General features: G+C 40.0%; 1 long non-coding RNA gene across 1 annotated transcript in view; it reads left to right on the top strand.

Moving 5' to 3' along the window:
- Positions 1–394: 394 nt before the first annotated feature.
- Positions 395–12,183, top strand: part of LOC108531406 (uncharacterized) — a 34,786-nt gene continuing 22,997 nt past the window's right edge. The window contains exon 1 of the long non-coding RNA XR_001886157.1: positions 395–550. This is a non-coding gene — a long non-coding RNA (uncharacterized LOC108531406). The remainder of the gene's footprint in view (positions 551–12,183) is intronic.

Raw genomic sequence — 12,183 nt, 5'->3', positions numbered from 1 at the left:
AAGAGTGTGAGCAGGAGTGATGTTTGCCATTTTGGGACCTGACCCATGGAAACTTCCTGTGCAATCCTCTGTGCTTTTTTCCATTTCTGCAGCAAACTTGGGTGCCATGTTTTGAAGATGGGGGTGTGGTAGCAAAATTTCAAGATGTTCTCCAATGATCCTTGCCTCCTGGTGTTCACGCCCCTTGTAATCCTCTACTGTACTTAATACGATGGATGTGTGCCACCAATAGGATATTGCAGAAAGGGCAGTGTGTGACTCCCAAGGCGAGGTCATAAAAGCTATGTGGTTTCTGCTGTAACCTCTCTTGCATCAGTCTCTTTGGTGGAAGCCTGTCACTATGTCATAAGGACACTCAAGCAGTCTTGTGGAGAGGTCCATGTGGTGGGGAACTGAGACCTCCTGTCTGCTGCCAACACAAATTCTCATTTATGTGAGTGACTATCTTAAAAGTGGATGCTCCAGTCCCAGTTCAAGCTTCAGATGGCTGCCACCCTACAAGAGACTCTAAGCCAGAACCACCCAGATAAGCCACTCCCAAGTTTCTTATGTATGGAAACTGATAATGCTTGTTGTTTTAAGCTGCTAAGTTTCGGGGGTAATCTGTTATGCAGAAATAGCTAACCGATACAGGGAGCCACAAAGTGAAAGGGGCTTAGGTCCCTGTGACTCCCTAAATAGGAGCTGCCCACTGAGACTTGGGCTTTGTCTCTAAGTGGGAATCCCAAGGCTTAAGCTCCTTTAGCTTTATGGTAAATCTGCTTTTGTTAGACTCCAGTACATGTCTCTGCTTATTCAAGTCTTTCTTTTATGGCTGTTAGTAACATTTTGTAATTTTTTTCCTCTAGGTTTTGAATATTCCCTTTTTTTTTCTTTTCATTGTCTTTTTTCCTCCTGTTTATTTCTATTTCTAGCCATTTAATAGTTGGTTTTGTCTTTGTAGATTGAATGGAATTTAAATGATTTGTGTATGTTGATCTTTATATTCTGCAACTTTACTCAATTCTCATGTAAATAAATAAATTTGCCAGTTCATCTTGAATTTTCTAGATAATCATATCATGTGCAGAAAATAACAGTTTTCCTTTCCTTTGTCAGTGTCATTTCTTTTTCTTATTCTGTTGTGTTGACTAGTACTTCCAATAGGATATTGAATGGTTATGGTGAGAGTAGTTCGGTCTTGTCATTTACATGTCTCACCATTAAGCATGAGGCTTGCTGGAGACTTCTAGTAGATTGAATTTAGCACATTCTTTTTGATGTCTAGTTTGCTAAACATTTTTTTTTTTTTAATCAGGTGTTGTTTTGAACTTTATCAAATCATTTTTTACCTCTATTGAGATATCATATAGTTTCTCTAATTTAATATATTAACACAGTTGTTAACATAAATAGATCTTTGTGATTTCAAATGGATCTTGTATTCTTAATACAATCTTTATTTGGATATAACATATGATTCTTTTAACATATGTTGTTGAATTTGACTTGCTAGTATTATACTAAGGTTTTTGGGTGCATATTCACTAAAGAGTAGCACTTACCATTTTGTTTTCTGGAGTTGTCCTTTCCTGATTTGGATATTCTTGTTTTTTTTTTTTTTTTTTTTTTTTTTTTTTTTTTTTTTTTTTTTTTAACTAGTGAAATGAATTGAGTAACTTTTCATCTTTTTCTGTTCTCCTGAGTAATTAACTGAACTAGAGGGTCATTTCTTTTAATCAGTTCAGTGTAGTAAGCCTCATCCCTAAATCTGTGTGGGCCCTAGTGTTCCTTTTTTCCCCCCTGTTTTTTATTAAAGGACTAAAGCTTTGAATGCTTTTACAGTTTCTTGCAAAATTTATCATCTACTCAGCCTTTCTGCTTTTTTCTTAAAGTTAATTTTACTAATTAAAAAAGTCATCTCTACAATTCTATATTCTCTTTCTTATTCTTAAAATTGTTTATTCTTTACTAATTAGTCAGATTTTCTAAGGCTTTGCCTATTTTATTAGTTTTTAATAAAATAGCTTTTGGCTTAATAGATTAATTGTAATTCTTTGGTGTCATATTTTAGTAGCTTCTTTTACCTTTATTCATTCACTTCATAAGTTTCCTGTATGCTTATTTTGATCTTTTCTAGCTTTTGAGCTAAAAGTTTAGATAATTTATTTTAGTCTTTCTCATTTTAGATAAATGCATGAGCGCTGTAAATTTTTCTTTGAATACAGATCAATCTTTGTCTGATACACTTTGATATAAAATGTTACATGACCTATTAATAGTGTATAATTTATAGTTTGAGTTTTAGTAGCTTTTGGATCAGTGTTTTAAATTTTAGGTAGTTCTTATTTTCATCTTCTTTTCCCTATTTATCTTCTCTGTTTCTCTTCTTATTCTAATTTTCCGTAAACATGGTCACCATATTGATGCATGACTTCTTTAAATTTGTTGATATTGTTAAATCCTTAATATTTTTTGTTCCTTTGGCCATATCAGTGAGAGCAGTAATTAGGAATTCCCTACCGTGATAATAAGTTTGTCAATGTCTCATTTTGGTTTTGAATCAATTTTTGCTTTATAAGTTTTGAGGTTACTTTATTATGTACATTCAAGTTTAGAACTGTTAACAGCTTTATGAGGACATGGACATTTTATCATAATGTACCACCCTCTCTATCCCTCTTAATGATTTTTGTCTTCAAATCTATTTTGTCTAATTATAACATAGTTTGCCCAGCTTACTTTTGATTAATATTTACCTGGCATTTATTTTTGCATCTTTTGTTCAACCCTTCCCTGTCCTTAGCTTAAGTTACATGGCTTGAAAACAGTGTAGAGCTGGATTATGTTTTTGTTTTATTTCAAGCTGATAATCTCCCCCTTCCATTAGTGAGTTTCATTCATTCTGGTGTATTGTAATTATTTTTACGTTTGAGCTTGCCTATTCTCATCTTGCCTTTTAATTTCTATTTGACTCTTTGCTATGCTTCTATTTTCTCCTTCAGTGAAGTTTAGATTGAGCCAAAGTTTCACAATTTATTTTTATTAGATTTTCTCTCTCTGCAAGTTTAGATATTATATGCTTATATAATTTACATATCTTATTTCCATTTTATATTATATTTTATTTCTATTATTCCAGTGGGTCCCCAATGATATTTAACCATATTTACAGAATGTAACAGTGTCTAAAGCCTGAGCTCACATTTTTGGGGGATACAGGTGAGTAGGTGAATAGAGGAGAACCTAGGGAGTCTATGGTTCATAGAAATGTCTGGCCAGAGTCCAGGCAGCATGGAATTGTGAGGAGGACAAATAGAAAGTCGACAAGACCGGCAAAAGGAACAAGCCAGGAAGCCCAGAAGAGCACAGAGTCTCAGAGGCATAAATATCGGTCTCTCGTGGGACTGTTTACGGACCTGCCAGTGTGCATGTGCGTATGCTTCTGAGTATGTGAATGTGTGTGAATTATGCTTGCACATGTGTATGAGAGTGTGTCTGTATGTGTCTGTGTGTGTTTGTTACTCTGAGAACTGAGGACAAGGAGAGGCAAAGGGTAAACGGAAGCAGTAAATATGTCCGACAGTAAGCAAGGGTTCGTTTTCACTGGACATAGTACCAAAGAGCAAAGTCTGAAGGGGAAGAAGACCGTGAGGGGGCTGAGCTCTTCCTGTCACGGGGGAAGAACACGTGAAAGGTGGATTTGGAAGAGTGGGTTTCTTTCCGGAAGAGGAATAGATCAAGAGAAATTCCATCTACTTGCATCAGAGGATACCGGTTGACCTAGAATCGTGACCTGGGGAGACAGGAATGGCGTGTTTAGAAAAATCTCCTTTTTCCCAGTGAAAGCCTGAATGACGTTATTTCTGAGACTTTGATCCTGTGCTGTTGGTGTTCTGTTTTGTACACTAGCTATCAGCACAAGAATCATTTGTTGACAATGGTTACTGAAGAAGTTTCAGATCTCATCTCAATGTAATCTGTACTCTGATTAAATTATAAACAGATTTCTAGAATTCAACAATGATAGTCCATATGGTGTAGGAAGGGAGAATTCAAATAGAATATTCTCTCATTCGGTGACGAGAGCACTAGTGACATGTCAGTTTATGAGAAACAGATATAGTACATAAAATATTCCCGTGTCTAGTTTACTTCTCTCCACAATCAGGGTTATGAAATCTTTTCTGAGCTAACTGATGCATAAAATGAAGTTAATTAATATGATTTTAAAAATACTATGTTTTTCATTCTATACGGTGTTTTTTGTTGCTAATAGAACTAAAATCTCAGCACATTCGCTTCCAACCCAAAATGAAATGCAACCTTTCAGTGTGACGTGGGCTTTCTTCCTCCTCTGTTTCTTGTCATAATCTGTGTTTTGGTGAGTAAGAGGACGAATGGACTATGACTTATGCTTATAAAACACCTTTTATTTTACCATCTGTAAGCCTTAACTAAACACGACTGATAGTCCAGAACAGATACGGAGACAACAATGCAATGAATTAGAGAATAAAAGCACTGATGGGAGGAAGCAAAAAATGGAAACCAAGGCTGTGTGCTTCATTTAAATGGTAAAGTTCCTGTTTAGACAATGAAAATCAAACTATTTGAAGTCACTTTGGAATACTGAGTTTTCTTTTTTAAATGTATATATATATATATTTTATTTCAACAGCTTTTGGGGTACAGGTGGTTTTTGTTTACGTGAATGAATTCTGTAGGGGTGAAGTCTGAGGTTTTAGTGCACCCTTTGCCTTAGTAGTATACATTGTACCCAATATGTGGTTTTTAAAAAATCCTTCACCCTCCTCCCACCCTCTCTTCTGAGTCTCCATGATACCACCCTGTATGCCTTTGTGAACCCATAGCTTAGCTCCCACTTATTAGTGAGAACATGCCGTATTTGGTTTTCCATTCCTGAGTTACTTCACTCTCGGAATAATGTCCTTCAGTTTCATCCAGGTTGCAGCAAAATACATTATTTCATTTCTTTAATGGCTGAGTAGTATTCCATTGTGTATATAGACCACATTTTCTTTATCTACTCATCTGTTGATGGGCAAGTAAGTTGGTTCCGTATCTTGGCAATTGTGAATTGTGCTGCGATAAACATACGCATGCAGGTGTTTTTGATATATGACTTATTTTCCTTTGGGATACTGAGTTTTCTAATGCAGGTTTTGCTGTATCCACTAACTGGAGAGGCCTTGGTAGCCTGTCATCTCCTTCCACCCTGTGGCTCTCACTGCCCGGGAATTCATGTTGTTCCTTTTAGCAGGCCTTCACCTCATACCTTTATCTTGGCCCCTTTCTTCATTGCCGCACCTGAGCTTCACACCTCCCACTGGCTTCTATTTGCTGCCACATAAACTCCAAATGGCTGTGACCGAGGACCAAGTTCACCCTTCCATCCTGCCTTGAGTTCTCACTCTGACATCCAGGAATGTCAGCACTGGAATCAGCCGCACACTCCCTGTGGGATGCTGGCTGCCTGTTCTGGACGTGAGAATATTTGAGTGCAGTATTTATGTAGTTGCTGACCCTTCCCAGCTCCTCCTTTCAGGGGACATGGTGTCATTCTGGCACTGTCCTGTCCTAACCTAGCCCTGCTGGTCTCCATGGCTGCAGCTGGATATCCAAACACCCAACACACATAACCATGGCTCTGTGCAGCGAGGAGGAGACAAGATCTCTCCAAACTATTCCACTGAGATTTCCTGTGGTTGGGTTCTGGTTGTATTTCTTTTCTTTTTTTTTTTTTAGACAGAGTTTCGCTCTTTGTTGCCCAGGCTGGAGTATAGGGACGCAATCTTGGCTCACTGCTACAACCTCTGCCTCCCGAGTTCAAGCGATTCTCTTGCCTCAGCCTCCCTAGTAGCTGGGACTATAGGCACCCACCACCGCGCCCAGCTAATCTTTGTATTTTTAGTAGAGATGGGGTTTCACCATGTTGACCAGGCTGGTCTTGAACTCCTGACCTCAGGTGATCCATCCGCCTTGGCCTCCCAAAGTGCTGGGATTACAGGCTTGAGCCACCGCACCCGGCCCTGGTTGAATTTCTTAAAAGAGTTGCATGATTCATTCTAGAACCCCCTCATTTCTGCTCAAGCAGCAAGACAGGCTCCCTTCAAGCCAGGGCCACTGTTAATCAGGAAAAAGAGGTGATTAAGAATGTTCTCAATTCAAGAGAGTCAGAAACATAATCAACTTCTGATTGATGATGGGAGGCCTGTTTTAAAGTTTGGTCCTGAAGCCTTAAGCGTGCCTGTTCTGGCCATGAGGCACCTGGGGAGGAGGCTGGATGGCAGAGAACTGGGAGGCTCTGCAGAGCTCCTTCAACCAGGAGGCTGCCTTCTTCCAGGGAGAGGCACACAGGAGACACCTGAAGATGCTGTCGTGATTAGATCCAGGTCAGTATTTCATCTCTGTAGGAGCATCCCATTGGCCAGCTTGTCATTCCAGAATCTCAGATGCATTTCCCTTCCATCCCCACTGCAGTCTGGGTTGGGATCCGGCCTCTCACCCTCCTGGGTTGCCTATTTGTAGGATCTCTCCTCTCTCACCAATCTCATGCAGCAACCAGCATTACATTCCTGAAATATGGGTTGTTGCAGGTCCCTTTTGTCTACAGGATAGAGTGTCAACTTCTGGGTGTCCGACCAGCTTCCTCCACACGTCCTTATAACCTATTGTATTGATTTAATCTCATTTCCTAAGGGGTCTCTGCACCTGGATGCACTGAACCTTTGTGTATTTGGTTCCCTGAGCCTGGATAGCTCTTCTCTTCTTCTTTTCCACTGATGATGAGACTTCACAATTGTGAAATCCTTTCTTTAATGCTTCCTTTCGTGGGACGACCCCTGAGGTAATCAGGGGATTCGTTGATGTCCCCCCCTCTTTTCCTCTACACCACTCTTTTATGCATCCTGTCTAGCCTTGTGTTGAAGTTGCCTATTTCTGGGCTCCAATTAGGCTCATTTATGCTCCCTCTTTTCCTTGAATTATCATGAACTGAATTGATTTGTCTTTTAAAAAATTATCCTGTAAATTGGGTCTATCTTTTAAGTATTAACCTTATTTCTCTCAATTCAGCTTATTTCCAAATAACTATTAGGCCTATCCATTAGGTGATGAGTTTTTTTTTTTTTTTTTTAACAATTTGTCACTGTAGAAATATTCAAACATATATAAAAATGGAGAGAATAGTCTAGTGAACTCCCACATCCCCAGCACCGAGCTTTGTCAGTCCTCCTCCATATTGTGTTGAAGTAAATCTCAGATATCTTTCTACTATAAATATTTCAACATGTTCCTCTAACAGCGTAGGAAACTTAAAAAATAACCATCATACAATTTATTACTTAAATATATTAGTACACTTTCAATACCAGATGGTAAGTTTCTTGCAGGATGGAGCTGTGACACCCTTGTCACGAACAAGCCTAGTTGCTAGAATCATGCTCACATAGGTTGCTCAGCTCCCTATTAATGAACTGATTGATGAATCAATTAAATGACATTGTGATCATTGGCTATCACTGACACTTGCAGAAGGTAGCTCTCTCTTGTGCTGATTTCATGTTAATCTCATCTAACTTTAAGGAGTTTGTTTCATGACACATGGGTTTTAAAGGCCAGTACTCCACAATTCATGGACACTCTTCTAACACAAAGTAGCTATTAAGCAAACCAACCTTAAAGTCAGGCTGACAGGGACCTTAGTGTACTAATTCCATTTCCAGCTTTATAGACTCAATCAAGTTATTTAATGTTTCCTAATCCAGTTTTCTTATTGGAAAAACAGAGTTTCTAATAGTACTTATCTCCTATGATTTTTGTGTGGGTTAAATGAGATACGAAAACACAAGGCAGTGTTGGGTACTTAGTAAGTGCTCAATAAATATTATCTGTGTTCATTTTTTTATGTCTGCAGAGTATTAATGTCCTTTTTTCTCCCACTTTTAAATGCTGGAAGAAGATTGAAAATGGCAACTAGCATATCATAAAATGACATAGGATAATTTAGAAAAGTGGGGAGGTATTTATATCTTAAGTCAGCACTATATAAACATCCATGTGAGCCAACAATATTGTGTGCTCTCCAAGTGTTTTGCAGAAGCAGTGGGGCTCCTGCTGAGACGTGGTCTTGCCATAACCCTGCAAGCTCCAAAGATGGTCTTTTCAAAATCTTTCTTCTCTATTGCCCCGGACCATGTTCTTCCAGAAAACTGCCTGCAAGCAATTTCCTTAATCAAGTTGCTAAGGGCAACCCCAAAGAAACAACATACCAAGCTATCTGTCCATCTGAATCCCAAAAGCTTTCCTTGTGCTTCCTGCTCTGACCAAAGAGGCATTCGAGGCACATGTGAGAGAACAGCTTTCCAGAAACCACACTTGAGTCCACAGCAGAGCGGAAGGGGCAGGAGGCATCAGGACCATTTCCAGATTTCTCTCTGGCCCCAATTGTCTAGATTTGCATCCAATCACTGCAAGAGTTTATCCAAAAGTTGTTAGAAAGATTTGGGTTTCACACAGAGTTATGAAAACAAGGTAGAAGTCTGATGTCTTCATTTCCCATGAAATCTTGTGGGTGTAAAGGAAACATGTTTTAGTCTCAAATCCTGGAGCTGCGAGGTTCACAGTGGAGAAATATCCAGGTCTCTTGAACAAGACTGGATGATAACCAGGGATAGTTCCCTTTTTTCCCCACATTCGTTTATGAATTGGTCAAACTGTTGTCTACTCACAGGAGATTCTTAGACATGAGAGCTATGGGACAATCTCTTTTCAGATCCTGACAGTGTCCCTGGGAAATCTTTTTGTTCTTAGTAAACATCAAGTCAGATAAATCAATAAGGCTGGTGTTGGAGCTGAAGGTAAAACACGAGGCACTAAATCACAGACCATGCCAATTCATGTAATTCTTAGCTTTGGGAAGTGTTTAATGCTGTGTAATAAACACCATCAAAAATCTCAGCAACATAAAACAACAATCACTGATTCTTTAAAAATCATGGGCCTCTAGGTCAGAGGGCTGATCTTGGCTTCAAGTTCCCAGTGGGTTCAGGCTTCCTCCATCTCTCTCATTCTGGGACCCGTGATGACCCAGGATGTAGTCACCTCATGGTTGTTGCTGAAGTCAATTAAGGGTGAGCAGAAATGTGATGTTTCTGAAGCCCTGAGCTCAGAATTAGCACACTGTCATTTTTGCCCATATCTTACTGGCCAAAGCACAATACATAGACAAGCCCAAAATCAATGGAGAAAGTGAAGTCCGTTCACAGTGACTCATGGCAATGGTGGGAAGGAAGCAAGGGTTGCAAGCAGAGAATACAGTTTACTCCACAGCATAACTCAAGCAAGTCGGCCTGGCAGGGCCAAGGTCAGTCTTACTTTCTTGGCAACTGGGGTGACATTACACACCAGAGCTCAGTGGCCCATGGCTGAGATTGTATATTAGGAATTACAATCCAAGCAGCCTGAAGTACAGCCCAGGCTTGTGAATTTGGAAATTTCCATTTTTAGGAAATTTGTTATTGCTGTGTGCCACACCCCCATCCCAAGGTATAAGCAGTGCAGTAGCTAAGTATTTTTAGGACGTGCAAATCTACTATATTTTGTTGACTACAAGATAATAGGGCACACAGGATTTTCCAAAGCCACAATTCCAAATGGCATGAACTAGAAGCCAGGTTTTCTCACTCCATGTCAAGTGCTGTTCTTCCTCTCTCTCTCTGTCTCTAACAATAATGCAATGACATTCTGAATTTAGTTGAAAATGACATTTGGATTTTGTTATAAGCTATTTGATTTTCCTTCACAAATTTGTTTATAGCAATGTCCTCCCAGAATATGCTGATAAAGATAAATGTATGACAGTTATTGATGAATCCTGCTGCTGGCAGTTATTAATCAGCCATTGACTTGATGAAGCAGCCATGGATGCTACACCTGATGGCAAGGCATATGGCCTGGGGGCCTGAGTGCAGCTGCCACGGATCATTCATGTGGCTTTGGGAGTGCTGGAAAGCTACTGCTTCCGCATCTCCAAGGAGCAAGCATCCCGTGAGAGTGGAAGTGAGAGGTCAGTAAGGACAGGCCCGTTTTTTGAGCCCTTACTCTGCCAGGCATTGGGAAACAAAGAAACAGAGTTTCTGTCCTTGTGAAGCTTCAGCCTAGTGAACTATTTCTCTGCATCTATTATGGAATATTAAGAAGTAATTTTGAAAGAGTGAAGGACCTGGTAGGCACAGTTTACATAAACCATTTAATTGGCTCTTCCAAATGCCTCTTAAAGGTACGTGGCAATCCCATTTTACAGGTGAGAAAACTGAGACTCAGTGAGTTCTAGTAACTTGATAAAGCCCCAAGCAAGCTGACAGATGAGTCAGGATTCCAGTGCAGATCAATTGGACCCCAGTGTCTTTGCTTTTCCCACCACATGACTTATGGAGGATGGAGCATGCCATTTCAGGAGAATGTGAAGTCTCTGAAATTCTGTCTTCAGCAATGTCCTCTTTCAAATTTCATGCATTCTTTGTTACCTCCATTTGGGCAGAAATTGTGTCTTATAAGAATTGTAATCTCCTGAAGTAATTGGAATGGTACTGGAGAATACTAAAAAGCAAAAGCAATAACAACAAAAAACCCCAAAACAAACAGAAAACCCCATTAATGTTTTAAAACAGAAATGCTAACGCAGCAACAAAAAGTAACTCTAATTGCAAAGCCCAGTAGAAATGTGCTTGAGATGATTTGCTGCTTTATTTTTGGAAGTCCTCCGTATTACCCACATTACTGTCAAACTGTTCTTGAGCAGTGAACATCAAGAGAGCATGGATCAAATGGGAAACTTAGTGTCAGGATTACATTAGAAGAAAGGCAAGTATTCCGTCATTTCACTGCCCACAAAAACACATTCTTTCCCTTTCCCTCCACTATTTTAAAACTTCATTGACCTTTTCTAGTCCCAATTTCCATTTAACCTCTGTGCCAGTCAAGACAGCAGTCCCAAGTCCCTAACCTTCTCCTTCACCCAATGATCACTCTTTGAAGTCACCAAGCATGCTACACACAGAAGGAAGCCATTAGCAGGGGGAGTTCGAACCGATATAGCCAACCATAAATTAGAAGTCTAAGGAAGCCTTTTCAGCCACTGCGAGGTCACTCAGGCTGACTGCTGGCAGTGGCTTCTCATCGATGACAGGTCACTAAAAAATTCTCTCTAGGCAGCTCATTTCTGGTGGCAGCAATATTACTGTTTGGACTTCTGAAATGATTTTTGTGATGCACATGGCTGCCATAGGCAGAAGTTCTGGAATCAGAGCTTTATAGACCCCTTCAGCCTGCTCCTTCTCCACTGGGGAGGAGCTGGGGGCCAGGCTCAGGTGGAGTCCTCTTAGTGCCTTTCTTCCTGGAGACTCACAAGGTATGAACAGGAGGAGGACTGGGGAATAGTGGGCCAGGGGCTCTGAGAATTCTGAAAGTAGCCGGAGGGTCTGAAGGAGTCAGTGAAGTGTTGGTGGCAAGGTGGGTTTCTGGAACCAGAGAATACGCCTCGATTCATTTATTCAAGAAGGCTTTATTCGACACCTGCTGCATACCAGGCACTGTCACACCGAGAATACAGCAGTGAAAAAAAAAAAAAAAAACATTAAAATGTGGTCCTTGTGAGGCTTATATTTAAGTAAGGGAGACAGACAATTAAAAAAATAACTGATAAACAAGGTGTCTAATTTGTCAGAAGGTGATAAGTCTGCGGGAAAAGAGAGGGATGGAGCGTGCAAGGGCAGAGATTTGCTTGCTCCCTCCCTCTGCAGAGGGAGCAGCTGGAGTGTGGTCTTGAGGTAGGAGGGTGCCTGGTGAGACCAGGTGGTGGCAAGGGGAGGGAAGCTGGTGAGCAGTGTCTGGGGGTCCCCTAAGGACTCTGGCTTTTCCTAGGATGATGTGGGCATCTATTACAGGGTTGTGAGAAGAGGAGTGAGATGCTCTGATCTAAATTTTAAAAACTATTTTATTTTTAATTGATAAATCATTGTATGCATTTATGGGGTACAGTGTGATATTTTGACATATGTGTACACTGTGGAATGATTAAATCAAGCTAGTTGACATACCCCTCACCTCATGTACTTCTTACCATTTATTTGGTGGTGAGACCATTTAAAATTTACTTTTTTTTTTTTTTTTTTTTTTTTT

Source organism: Rhinopithecus bieti, unplaced genomic scaffold (genome assembly GCF_001698545.2).
Source record: "Rhinopithecus bieti isolate Rb0 unplaced genomic scaffold, ASM169854v2 scaffold_8927, whole genome shotgun sequence".
Lineage (NCBI taxonomy): Eukaryota > Metazoa > Chordata > Mammalia > Primates > Cercopithecidae > Rhinopithecus > Rhinopithecus bieti.
Note: the sequence above shows the minus strand (reverse complement) of the source record. Positions and strands in the feature narration are given on the sequence as shown.